This window comes from Bubalus bubalis, chromosome 4 (assembly GCF_019923935.1).
Source record: "Bubalus bubalis isolate 160015118507 breed Murrah chromosome 4, NDDB_SH_1, whole genome shotgun sequence".
NCBI lineage: Eukaryota > Metazoa > Chordata > Mammalia > Artiodactyla > Bovidae > Bubalus > Bubalus bubalis.
In genome coordinates, this window is record NC_059160.1 from 11,066,878 (window position 1) to 11,075,764 (window position 8,887).

An 8,887-nucleotide genomic window follows, 5' to 3' on the forward strand; every position below is an offset into this window, starting at 1 on the left:
TTTGCAATCATATATATCTATATATTTTAAGCTGAAAGTTAGACCTCAAAGGCCTGATTAGATTCTGATTAAAGCTTCTTGGCAAGAACACAGCCTATGTGCTGCCTCTGGTTCTATTACCAATGGAGGCATCATTGGGGGGTGGGGCTTATCACAGGGGGAGATGTCTCCAGGGAGGGGGACAGGCAAGAAGGAGGCAGACAAGGGCTGGTTCCTAAGACAGGTTCCTACGACAAATCTCAGGATGTGTGCCAGGGCAGAGGGTCCTCCTTTAAGACTGGGGGCCTAAGAGGCAAGTTCAGACTCAGGGCTCTAGAGAGCAGCCATCCAGAGAGCCCTGAGCTGCAGCCCAAGGCCACTCCCAGGAGCTCCTGGGGATCTGAGTGCAGCGGGGCAAAGGAACAGGGCTGATACAGAGACAGGCAGACCCAGTGTGGCAGGGTCTAAGCTCTTTGGTCTTGGGCTGCTGCTGCTGCTAAGTCATTTCAGTCATGTCCAACTCTGTGCGACCCCATAGATGGCAGCCCACCAGGCTCCCGCGTCCCTGGTTTCTCCAGGCAAGAACACTGGGGTGGGTTGCCATTTCCTTCTCCAATGCATGAAAGTGAAAAGTGAAAGTGAAGTCGCTCAGTCGTGTCTGACTCTTAGCGACCCCATGGACTGCAGCCTACCAGGCTCCTCCGTCCATGGGATTTTCCAGGCAAGAGTACTGGAGTGGGGTGCCATGGCTTTGGTCTTGGGCAGGTGACTCGAACTCCTTGAGCCTTGGTTTCCCTGGCACCGTAATTATCCTACGTAACAGAGGAGTTTTAGAAAAGACCCTGATGCTGGGAAAGATTGAAGGCAGGAGGAGAAGGGGACGACGGAGGAAGAGATGGTTAGGTGGCATCACTGATTCAACGGACGTGAGTTTGAGAAAGCTCCGGGAAATGGCGAAGGACAGAAAAGCCTGGAGTGCTGCAGTCCACGGGGTCGCAAAGAGTTGGATACGACTGAGTGACTGAACAACAACAAAAGAGGAGTTTTAGGGACTAGCACCCATGGACAGAGACACGGGCACAGAGGGTGCCCATGAGACGAGCTCATGGTAGTGGAGAGAGCTGTGGACACAGTGATGGGCCGGGTCCAGTAGGTGGGGCTGCCCCTCCTCCCAGCAGTAGGGAGCCCCAGGTGTTGGGTGAGGTGAGGCTTGGAGCAGCTGGAGCTTTGCCACATAAGGGACTGTGGATTCTCTGATTATGAGGAGCTGGTGGGTGGAGGCTGGCAGGGCAGAGTCATGTCACATGTCTTCAGGGCCAAGGCCCTCTCCGCCCTCTTGCTGCTGGCGGGGCTATACCTGCTGGGACAGGTTCCCTGCCTTTACTGTTTGAGTCCTGGTTTGACCCCATAGTCCTCTGTGATCTGGGTTTTAGGGCCTATCATGTATGGACGAACTCTGGATTTAAGACGAGGGAGAACTCAGCTCTTGAGATTTAAAAATAAATAAACATTCAAACATAAAATGGTGACTGTGGCCTTAAATATGAAAAACCCACCCTGAAATGTGGGTGATGAGCTGAACGAGCAGTGGGAACCAGGATGAGAATGTGACTCTGCAGCCAGAATCATTTTGGTTTCCAATGACAGAACGTGTAGCTAGGAGAGGCCTGAAGGGCAGGGCGTCTAATCCCACGACATAAGAGTCCAGAAGAGGCGTTCAGACAGGCAGGCGCTCAACACTCTCACAGCTCTGTCCCAGCTTCTCTGTGGTCCCCTCAGCTCAGCCCTCGTGACCCAAGGTGGCTGCTGCAGCGCCCACTGTTACACACATTATTCAGTTCAGTTCATTTGCTCAGTCGTGTCCGACTCTTTGCAACCCCATGGACTGCAGCACGCCAGGCTTCCCTGTCCATCACCAACTCCACAACATACCATTGTGACTATAAGCAAGGATGGCAAAGGTGCAGGGTGGTGTCTGCTCCAAAACCCCCTGTCAAGGTCAGGGTCGCCTCGTGCTCTGACCAGAGCACGTCACACACCTGCTCCAAACCAGTCACTGTCGAAGAAGCCAGGCCTCCCTCCCCCAACGTGGCTCCAATCAATCACATTTCACCCCCTGGGGCTGGGCCCACCTCCCCTGAAGGTATTCAGATCAGATCAGTCGCTCAGTCGTGTCCGACTCTTTGCGACCCCATGAATCGCAGCACGCCAGGCCTCCCTGTCCATCACCAACTCCCGGAGTTCACTGAGACTCACGTCCATCGAGTCAGTGATGCCATCCAGCCATCTCATCCTCTGTCGTCCTCGTCTCCTCCTGCCCCCAATCCATCCCAGCATCAGAGTCTTTTCCAATGAGTCAACTCTTCACGTGAGGTGGCCAAAGTACTGGAGTTTCAGCTTTAGCATCATTCCTTCCAAAGAAATCCCTGAAGGTATTACCTCTGTACAAAACCAAAGGAGTCAAGCAGAAGTTGGTGGAGGGCCAGCAGGTCAACCATGGTAACGAAGAGCATCGTCCCCAGAGCCACTGTCACGAGGTCCCTGGGGAGAGAAGCAAGATTCGAGAAAGGCCCCGGTGTGCAGAGAGCAAACCCATGTGCAGGAGAACGAGAGGACAGACCCGACTGCGGGGCGGCCTGGCCTTCGGGGAAGGTCGCCAAGTAAGAAGTTTGCCTCCTTTAAGAGAAAACCGAGAACTGATTCTGTGACAGCAGGGCGGCCACAACGGCTGTGCCAGCTGCCTGAACCCAGAGCCAGGTGTCAGGCCGTGGTCTGGGGACCCTCTTGGGCCCCATGCTGAGGATCTGGGAGGGGGAGGCAGTCACACGCTTGTCTGAGAGGAACAGCTGGTTTTGCCTTGAATGGAGGGTCCAGTTTTGCCCAATCTGCAGATCTTTCAAGAAAAGTTCAAACTTTAAAATGTTACATGAAATTGTCTTGCTTCAAAAAGCTACAAATTAAAAAAAAAAATTATAATTTGGTGGCCCAGGGACTTCCCCAGTGGTCCATGCTCCCAGTGCAGGGGACCTGGGGCCAATCCCTGATCAGGGAACTAGATCTCACATAGCCACAACTAAGACCCAGCATAGCCAAATAAATAAATAAACTATTAAAAAAATAAAATATGGTGGCTCAAATACATCTGTGGGTTAGATTTTGACCTGCAGGTAAACAGGTTTGGAAAATGGGGAAATGTTACTGGGATAATGAAGATGTTATCAAACATATTTATGTTAATTATTACACAAGTTGACTGTAAATTTACTAAAAACCATTCAACTGTATAGTGAAATGGATGAATTATATGATACATCAATATGCCTCCATGAGGTATGAAAACATTTGGCCTGTGCACTGGAGGCATATTCTTCCAAAGTCCTCCCCGACCTGATTTTGGGTCTTCTCCCACCTGCTCTGGGTGCTCTTGACAGCAGATCAGGACAACCTTCCCTGGTTGCCAAGGTCACTCTTGCTGGTGGTCCACCAACTCCTCAGAGTTGACATCTATCAATGGGGGAGGTAGGATAGCCTGGTGGTGACCGGAGGGCCATGGGGTCACCTGGCCCCTTCCTTTGGCCAGCCCTATGACCCTGGGCACATTACCCTTTGGGTCAGCTCCTTGGTTTCCTCATATCTGCGATGGGAATAGCTCCTGGAGGATTAAATGAGATGATATGTGACATAGCCTCACAATGAAGTCCTTGGGGACTATACATTTATCACTGGGAGATCTCATCTTGTAGAGTGGGAGCCCCCTTCCTCTGCCCGCTCTCAAGAACTCCATCACTAAGCTCCACTGTGCCCAAGGAGGGGGCTCCCCCACCCCCTAGGGGTCCGGAGGCTCTCTAGATTACAGCCCGAGTTTCATTACCGAGAGGTTTAGATGTGGACCTTGTGGGGCCTTGGGTGTTGTGGGTATGGCTGAGGAAGGGCGCGAGCTGAAGGTGTTTCCTGGGAAGTCAGATTTAGGCTCCTTTTCTTTGGAAATTCAAGAAGGGCTAATGGATACCTTCTGCTCCTGTTAAAGCCAGATAGATGTCTGCAGAAGTGATGGTGCCCTGGAGTCACAGTCAGACACAGGGGACATTACGTGTGGAGGCTATGACCCACCAGCATCGGTGCATTGGGATTCCCAGGCCCAGGGAAGCTTGCCCTCACCACGCTTCCCCGCTCTCCCCAACCCGCCCTCCCCACACCCTTCCTTCCACCCCCTACCCCTGCCTGATTTTGCCCTACTAATCTGAGGTCCACCCACCAACATGGCCCCTAAAAGGGCCCTGGGACCCTCACCTTCCCAGTGAAGGTGAATTATAATCTTGGTTCAGGCAGGTCTGTATTCACTGTGCAGCTCCTGAAATGAAAGCACCTTGGCCCCTGCCAGGGCCAGCTTGCTGCCCTGGACTCCCAGCCACAAAGAGGGAGGCCCCACCCTGATCAAGGGGCCCAAGAACACCTAGGGACCCAGGAGGGGCTTTGTGACTGGGAGTAAACACAGGGGCCTTCCAGAGGGCAGTATGGGGTATGCGAGGTTGAAGGCAGGCGGGGGAACCAGGCCAGGTCAGACCTTGACCTGGAAACTGCAGGGGAGAAAGAAGCTTGTGTCAGCCCACCTGGCTGGTCCTCAGTTCCCCGAGTTCTCGTCCATCTGTCCGATTCCATTTGTCCTTCCTGAATCCTGTAGCCTCTTCCTTCCCCTCTGCCCTCATCCTGTGGACCACAGCCAGTGTGGCCAGGAGGGAGCCCGGGGCCCCTAAAAAAGCCAGGGGCAGGCTGGGCTGGGGTAGGCTGCAGGGATGAGCTCTGGAGTCCTGCAGACAAGACAGGGTGGCAGGGAGTCCCTTTTCTCCTCCACACTGGGGGTGGAAAATGTCAGTTTACACCTGTTATTGGGGAGTGGGGGACGATGGTGAGCAGAGCAAGCCCGGCAGTTGTCTGGAGGTTTTAGAAACTTGAAATGAAACTCTGAGATCTTGAGTCGTCTGTGTGACAGGCCTTCTGACTGCTTTCACTGTTTTGAACAGAAAGACCTATAGCAGGAGCAGCAGCTGCAGACTCCTGGCTGCTTCAGCCCCGGCCTCGTGGCCCACCTCCTTCGGGTTCCAGCAGCACCTGAAGTCCAGCCACCAGTGGAACTGGGTCACTCATGGCCGGGAGGCTTCTGTTGCTTTCAAGGAATTTGTCCATTCGTTCCTCCCCTGCCTCTCCGCCCCCAGCAACAACCTGAGTTCCCTCAGGCCCAGGGTCCAGGTGTCTGACCACCGTCCACTCCCAGGAAGCTCCTCCTGCTCAGACCAGACACATCTGCCCTGCCAGGGGCCCAGGTTCATCACGTGGACGGGACCCTTTCTGTAAGCAGAGGACGAGATAGCCCTTCCTGGAAGCCTGGGGTGCTTCATTCCAAACTCAGTCGATACTTCTGTCTCCTCATCCCATTTACCTCCTTCAGTTAGTGAAGAGGTTTGGGGCTGGAATTCCAGATAGTGTCATCTCCAGGCTGGGTCATGTCCCCAGATTTGTACCCTGAGACCCAAGATGGGGCTGTACATGGAGATGGGAGTCTCCTGTATGTGGAGTCAGGGGCTGTACGTGGAGCAGGGCCTTCAGAGAGGGATTAAGTGTACGTGAGGCTGCTGGGGGTAGTCCTGATCCAATCTGGCCGGCGTCCTTACAGGAAGAGAACATTTAGACACAGAGAGACCAGCGGTTCAGGTGAGGACACAGCGAGAAGGTGGCTGCCTCCAAGCCGTGGAGGGAGGAACCAAACCTCTGACACCCTGACCTTGGACTTCCGGCCTCTGGAACTGGGAGGAATGCATCTCCATCATGGAACACACCTCCCCCACCCCCATTTGGTATTCGGTCATGGCAGTGCCAGCAAGCTCCTGCAGAGAGAGAGCCTGAGACCCTCAGAAGGAAGTGTCACAGATTCAGTGCCCCCTTTCTGGAAATCCCCCATGGCCTCTGGCCTGTGCCCGCGGGCGGGGTTCCTGGAGGGCAGGGTTCTCGGAGGAGCTGTGGTCCACCTGTGTCCTGGGTTTCCCCCTGCAGACAAAATGCCTGTGTGTCCATCCGAGTCCTCCCCTCTCCAGGCCTCCCACGTCCCCCTACTCGCTCACGCTGCACCCCCACGTTGCACCCAGGTACCCTGGCGTGTCAGCTCACACTGTGGCTAAGGGGGTCTTAGGAATGCCCTCCCAGGGCCCAGGTCTCTGCCAGGCGAGGCGCCAGGCAGCCCACCCGCTGAGTTATCACTACCTTCAGCTTAGGCGTCTCCTGGGCCCCCGCCAGGAAGCTGTGACTTGGAGCTCGGGGTGGCCACAGAGACGTGAACCCAAACAAGTCCTGGGGAAAGACAGGGAGGCAGGAGCAGGCAGAGAACGGAAAGGCAGCTACAAGTGGAGGCAGGGGAGGCCATGTGGACCATCGCCTATTTGTTTATAAGATACAGCAGAGGCCTGGGCCCTGGGCCGTGGGTGAGCATACGCCCCATGATTTATTTAACCCCAGAGGCTGTCCTGTGTCTGCTGGCTGCTCTTCCATCTCCTCCTGCCAGCACTTGGGGAGGCTGTGTACTCACCTGAGTCCTCGCTGCCCAGGGTCAGCTGTGTGTCGGTCACCCTGGCCCAGGTTTGCCCAGCCCTTTAGGATCTGCTCTTGAGCATACAACCCCTTTACGGTGTTTAAAAACATTCTGCAGGGATCCTTGCTGGCACGCTCGGCTCACCAGGTGGCCTTGTGTGCAATCAAGGACGGTGTTTTCAGGACTTCCCTGGTGGTCCAGTGGTTAAGACTCAGCCTTCTAATGCAGGGGTTGTGGGTTCAATCCCTGGTCAGGGAACTGAGATCTCACATGCTGCAAGGTGTGGCCAAAAATTAAAAATAAATAAATCTTAAAAAAAAAAAAAAAGAGCAGTGTTTTCTCAGCAGGCCTGTGACTGCAGACCTACACGCTGAGCCTGCATGGCCTGCCATGACCTTAGTGACATCGGCAGAGTGCCCTCTGCTACAGAACACAGAACAGTCTAAGGTCCAAGGACATCTGTGTTCTCCCCCAAATAAGTCATATGCTTGAAAAGAGTCAGAATAACATGAAAGTATTTTCAGAAAAATCCCACTCTCACGCCCTGTCCTTCCCACCTGATCCTGAGCATCCAGCCCATGGAACCAGGCCACCAGCTTCCTGGGTGTGCTCCCAGAGGGGCTTTCCGCAGATGGCCGTGAAGATGTTCTACTCTTTCTTCTTCTTTTCTGAGCCTGGGGTGGCCCAGTATGCCTCTCTGCACCCTTCTTTTTTCTCGTGATGTGAATGAAGTTTGCAGAGAAGGAAGGATTTCCAGTCTGGATAAGGCACAGCACCCCCTGAACAGTCTATCAGGCACCCAGCCTGTCTCTGCTGGGGGCCTGCTGGTCTTTTCCAACATTCGGCTGTGCGCTCAATGGCCGTCAGTGACCAGCTTCCCATGGTGTCATTTCCTGCCTGTGACCACTGATTCCTCTCCAGTTCTAACGTCTCTAAGGCCAGTGACCAGCTGGCTGGGTGACAGTCTATTCCAGGCATGGAGGCTCGAGCTGGAATTTGTGAAGCTGACTCACAGCTGGACTGAGAGATGGTCCCAACGCCTCTGAAAGTGCTCTCGGATTTTCTGTAGGAGCCCGCCCTTCTGCCCAGCCCCGGGCCCTCCAAGCCATGTACCCCAGGGTGGTGTGAGCTGCCACCAAATCCCCAGCCCCAGAAGGAGGCCCCAGCTCAGCCGCGGTCCTGACCCCCTCCCAACCAGGTGGTGCCCTGATCTTGTTGCAGGGAGGAAGCCAATTCTGACTCCATGTTGGAAACTGTTTTCTTTGACTTGCTTTTACTATTATAACCATCCTCAATGGCTTGCCTGGAGGACCCTGCCCCTCTGCTTGATTGTAAACCAAACTGTCTTTGTTCAGCTCCTGGAGAGATATTTTGTCCCTGCCCACCTGTGAATAGAAGAGATTAACACACCCCTTCTGAAGACTGGACATACTCCTGGAGATGCTTTGCAAGACTGAAAACGTTTTCCCTTTCCTTCCCACCGCATCTCCCTCTTTATTCTGCTTTTTGACATTAGTTCCTCCTTGCTTCTTTCTCTCTGATCTATAAAAAGAACCTGGCATCCAGACCCCAATAAGATGGTTATTTTGAGGCACTAGCCTGCCGTCTTCTTGGTCTGTCGGCTCCCTGATTAAAGTCTCTTCCTTGCCTCAACACCTCGCCTCTTGGATTCCTGGCCTGTCATGCGGTAAGCAGAGTGAGCGTGCACTCGATAACACTCTGACTCACCGGGTCACTGCCTCTGACCACTTCTGCCTGGTCCCCCTCCTCTCCTGATTCTTCTGAGTTCTCAGCTGCCTGGAGAAGGTTCACAGGCAGATTCCCCTTCACCTAAAATGGTCAGCTCAGCCTCTAGCAGGGCGCACTCTTCAGCCCGTAGCCTGAGGCCCTTCCCAACCTCGGCCCCCTTGGCCTCCTTACACAGAAATGACGCAAGTGCCCTGCAGGCTCCTGGAAGGGGTGGGGGGGCTGTCCCTTCCTACAGATCATCTGGTGACACAACTCTCCTGCCACCCCTGGGGACTCCGGGGGTGAGTGGGGTACCGCCGGGGAGGCCTAGGGCTGCTCTTCAAGCTGGTGTGGGGCTGGGTAGCCTCAGAGGCTGGGCTGAAATGGGGTTGTTGGCCCCGGATGCCCCAGCCATGTCCAGCCTGGAGCCAGACACCCTCTGTTTCCCTCCTTCCCTCCCTTCGTCACTCTTCCCCAAGGTCTCTGCAGGTACAACCCCCACCCCGTGAGGATGCTCCTCCTCCGTCTGTCACTTCTACCCCCCTACCCGGTCTCATTTAAAATGTCACTCCCTGTGGACACTGCCCGGCTCCCCTGCCC

General features: G+C 54.6%; 1 long non-coding RNA gene across 1 annotated transcript; it reads right to left on the reverse strand.

Moving 5' to 3' along the window:
- Positions 1–2,292: 2,292 nt before the first annotated feature.
- Positions 2,293–7,172, reverse strand: LOC112584453. Its single transcript, XR_003108630.2, has 3 exons — positions 4,270–7,172; positions 3,389–4,037; positions 2,293–2,520 (listed from the first exon to the last, which is right to left on the reverse strand). It is a non-coding gene; the product is annotated as an uncharacterized LOC112584453 (long non-coding RNA).
- Positions 7,173–8,887: the final 1,715 nt, after the last annotated feature.